At 42.2% G+C, this 4,400-nt stretch overlaps 1 long non-coding RNA gene across 1 annotated transcript; it reads left to right on the forward strand.

Annotated features, from left to right (window-relative positions):
- Positions 1-570: 570 nt before the first annotated feature.
- On the forward strand, positions 571-4,186 carry LOC147256860 (uncharacterized). The gene is made up of 3 exons (XR_015117603.1): positions 571-632; positions 1,058-1,134; positions 4,167-4,186. It is a non-coding gene; the product is annotated as an uncharacterized LOC147256860 (long non-coding RNA).
- Positions 4,187-4,400: the final 214 nt, after the last annotated feature.

A 4,400-nucleotide genomic window follows, 5' to 3' on the forward strand; every position in this document is an offset into this window, starting at 1 on the left:
AGATAAGCTTGTTTTTCAGTCAGCAGTTCCCACTCTTTCTTCCTCTTTTCTCTAACTTGTGTACACAATGTTCTGCCCACCGCGGCCTGATCACCACACTGAAGCCCTTGTAAATGCCCCATGGCCATACTACTGGTGACAGATGGTAAAGGCGGGATGAATACTCCCCAAATAAATATGTAATCCCTTCCTCACATGGGCTGTGGCACAACGTGCAGATTATCCGGTCAGAAACATCGCTGCAGCTCTGCAGAGCAGGCCGGAGGGGAGATCCCTCTTTGTGGATGAGTTTATAGAATTATTGGAAAGCAGCAATTGGACTGGAATGCATTTACAAATCATATTAGGGCTTTTTACCATCAGTGGAACAAAGAGGACCCATTCATCAGCATGCTGATTCTCAACAATCACATGTTTACTGATGTTTGCCTACTTTAGTTGATCCTTCTTTGTGCCAGTTTAAGGACTTCCTTCCTAAATGTACAGTGTTCTATTACCATGTAGTCCAGGCACACAAATATGTTTACTGGTGCACCATAAATGTAAAAATACGATCTGCCTTTACACAAAGTGATGGACGATCGGGAGACAAGCAGAATGCCATTCCTGATCCCTGACACTCTTCTCTCCTGGTTTGTAGTTTTGAGCACCATTTCTGTTAGTTTTTAATTACATTTTTTTTTACTGAAGACACAGATGAAAATACTGGACAGAAGTAATGATTACTGTAAATATTGAATACTTATATTTACTATATACTTCTTCCACATTTCAAGCGTGGAGGCAGCTTTGTGAAAGTGAAAGTAATGGATGAGTACATGCTACTGTCAGAGTAACACCATGATGTTGCTCCTGGGAGAATAACTGGAGCCCCCCATCACAGCATGAGACACAGGTGGTCCCCTACATAATGTCCATCAGTCTCTCCTCTTTTATCTCCCTCTTTATCTCTGCCCCTGCCTCTCTCCATGTTCTGTCTTTGTCTCTGCCTCGCTCTCCTGCTCTCTCTCCGTCCCCACTGATCCTGGATCTGCTCGATGTTCCTGCCTGGTAAAAGGAAGGTTCTGGTGGCCGCTGTTGCAGGATGTGCTGCTGATGGAGAGTTGTTGGGTGGAGGTTCATTGAAGGAGTGAGGTACTGGACCTGTTCTACTTGGAAAAGTGTCAGGAGAGAACTTTTGTTGTGATTTGGCGCCGTATAAATAAAATGACTTGACTTTACTGTATAAGAGGGGTGGACCCCTACATCATACCTTCAATAAGATGTTACAATGACAAAACAGGATTTAGTAAACCACAAAACAACATTAAAAAAAAAAGATGACAATTAAAGATCTGAAGGGATTGTGTCCATGGAGCTGGCATGTGATGTCATCAGGTGGTTTAAAACTCTTAACTGGGAGGTGAACACGCTGTGTAAAAAGCTGACAACTGTCCAACTGCTAACAAGTAGACAAGTCGAAGCTAGAAGACAGTGTCTAAACAGTGCGGAATGTTCATACGGTCAGCTGGAGTCAGAGTTGTTGGTGTGATTGTGAACAATGGTGACCAGACTACAACCAAACTGGTACTGGTGAGGGGGAGAAAAACATGGATGCTTGTAAAAACAGACCAAGGAATATCCATCCATCCTTCCATTTTCTTCCGCTTATCCTATTAAGGGTCACGGGGGGTGGAGCCTCTCCCAGCAGCCTTCAGGTGAGAGGCGGCGTTCACCCTGGACGGGTCACCAGTCCATGGCAGGGCCAACACATATAGACAGACAACCATTCACACTCACAGTCACACCTACAGTCAATTTAGAGTCTGGATTAACCTGGTCCCTCTTGATGTCTTTGGACTGTGGAGGAAGCTGAAGAGAGAACCCACGCAGGGAGAACATGGAGACTCACACAGAATGATCCTGTGCTCCAGCCGGGGCTCGAACCCAGAACCTTCTTGCTGTGAGGTGACAGTGCTGACCACTGCACCACCGTGCCGCCCCAAAGAATATATAATAGCTACTAGAGACAAACATCTGAAGCCCCTCCCCTTAGACCAAAACAACCACCCAACCTGACAAAACATGTTCCAAACAAACAGCCAACTAAACCCCTCTGACAAAACTTTATCAGTAAGATAATGCAGGGATGAACATCAGATTCTTTACACTTCAGCAAAACAAATAAAGACAAATAAAAGAAATAAAATGCTTGTTTTTTTTGGATCCCACAGTGCTCCAATAGGACTTTACTTTATTACACTGCAAGGGAAAGTTGCGACTGAGGCCATATTGTGATATTGTGATGTAGTCGTGCGTGTAATGGGCAGCTGATGACGGTAAGGTCAGAAGTGAATGTTGTCTTTACCTTGAGCCATGTGTAATCAGTCATGTGAAGGAGCCTTTTTGACCCGGGTCACCTATGGCTGTCGGCATAATCAATGTTAAAAATGCATCAACATCATTATTAGGGAATAAAAATCACATTTTATGACTGTAACATTACCTTGTTGAAATGTAGGGCTTCAATTAAGAGTTTTTTTGAGCACAATAGTCCATTAGTCCATAGTTTTCCTTTTGTGTTTGAAAGTGTTGGGGTTATTCACATTAGCGCAGAACAAATGGTTGGTTTGTACGTGGTGCAAAGGTTTGATGGCGTACGACAGCAGCTCCGGTGTTGCGCACGAGCAGCTGAGGACAAAACATCTTCTGGATGATGGGCTGCCTGAAAAGGCAAAGCCTGCATCAATGCCATCTATTAGTGTTTATTGAATTACCATTGATCTGGAGAGCTCTGATCCTTTTGTATACGCACCTTGCTAATAAATAGATGTACATGAGTATTCATGCTAAGTAGAGGGGAAGATTTCTGCGTATTCAATGTGTAAAACTAAATGAACTTTGCTTTCTGACTACAATTTTTCAGCTGCACTCTATTTTCTCTCATATCTTGTACTTAAATTAATATTGAAACTTTACTCCTTTACTTTACTGTGGGGCTTATCTGAAACTTTCTTTTCTTTTTCTTTGTAAGCCCCCTTTTATTTGAGTTGGCAGACTGAGGGTGTGAAAGAAAGCTGCATCTAATTAAAATGCAAATTTGTTGCTCCTTCCACTGCACCGAACAAGATGGGAAAAAGATCTCAGACTCATGTTAGTGTGACTTTTGCGACGACTGTCCCGACCGTCCCCACTGCTAGCATTCACTGTAGCTAAGCTAATTGCAGTCAGCTGTTTGAGCGTGGCGCGAAATGATCCAACACGCAATGTTGCTTTAAGCTAAAACAAGTAGCCTGCATGCTTTAGTATTTCCTTCCTGGAGAACCAAAAGGCTCACAGGCTCCAACTGCCTTTTAAAAAAACTGAAATTTGCTTAATTGCAGACACTGTGTAATCATTTGCTGACATTCCCCTTTTTTTTAATGAAACAAAAAAGAACGTGAAATTCTCTAGGAATGCCCTCACAGTCACCTTCACATTGCAGTCTTGTCAGAGCCAACATACAACAACAGACATCTATCTTAAATGTTGGCACATGGACAGCATTTCTGAGCTCCCTTCAACTTCTCTTCATGAACTCTGCAATCAGCCTCATTTGACATGCTTCTTTTGATCTGGAGCTCCATAGAAAAGGCGTTCTGTTTGATTAGAAAGAAAAACAATGCATTTAAATTTTGATCTTTTAAATATTAGGTCATACTGGGACAAGGCATTGGTTTTTCCAAGTCAATTCATGTTCCGATAACAACGTGTCTACTCCGGGGACTGGCTCGCCACAACATTCCTTTACGTTCTGTTTCATTTTGTCCTTGTAAAGTAACAAGATCTCATCTAACGTAAATAAAGATCCTATCAGTGCCACACAAGACTTTTCAACTACACATGGAAACATAAGGGCGTCAAATATTTTCCATTGCGACAATCATTTGGTATTTGAGGTGTAAAGGGGAAAATCAGCATGTGTGAACATGATCGCCTGCATCTTACATGTTCACTTTCAGCACAAAAATATCATCTGAACGAGCATTTATGTGTTTTTATTGTACGTAAAGGGTTTAACAACAGTCGTATCTGGTTTTACAGTCTTTCTGAATAACTAAAACACTAAACCCATCCTCTGAACCAAAAGCTCAATGGTCTGAACCCATTTATTGAATCAAACACCATAAACGTGTTTATTTTTGCAGAGCTCATTGACCCTTTCTGCAACCCTCTGAACCAGGGGTCAAACTGATGGCGAGATGGAGCAGGTACGCCCTCAGACCAGGAGTATCTTGCAAAAACGATTGCTCAAGGATTCGTGGGGTATGCAAGTTGTTTTTTTTTGTTTTGCCTGTTCCAAAGTTATCTTCTTTTCAAATAACAACATTGTGTCTTGGATCTTAGTCAGCTGGGGACCTGATAGCCTCTCGGCCAATCAT

Source organism: Aulostomus chinensis, chromosome 8 (assembly GCF_037954235.1).
Source record: "Aulostomus chinensis isolate RoL2024-O1b breed Wild chromosome 8, RoL_Achi_v1.0, whole genome shotgun sequence".
Taxonomy (NCBI): domain Eukaryota; kingdom Metazoa; phylum Chordata; class Actinopteri; order Syngnathiformes; family Aulostomidae; genus Aulostomus; species Aulostomus chinensis.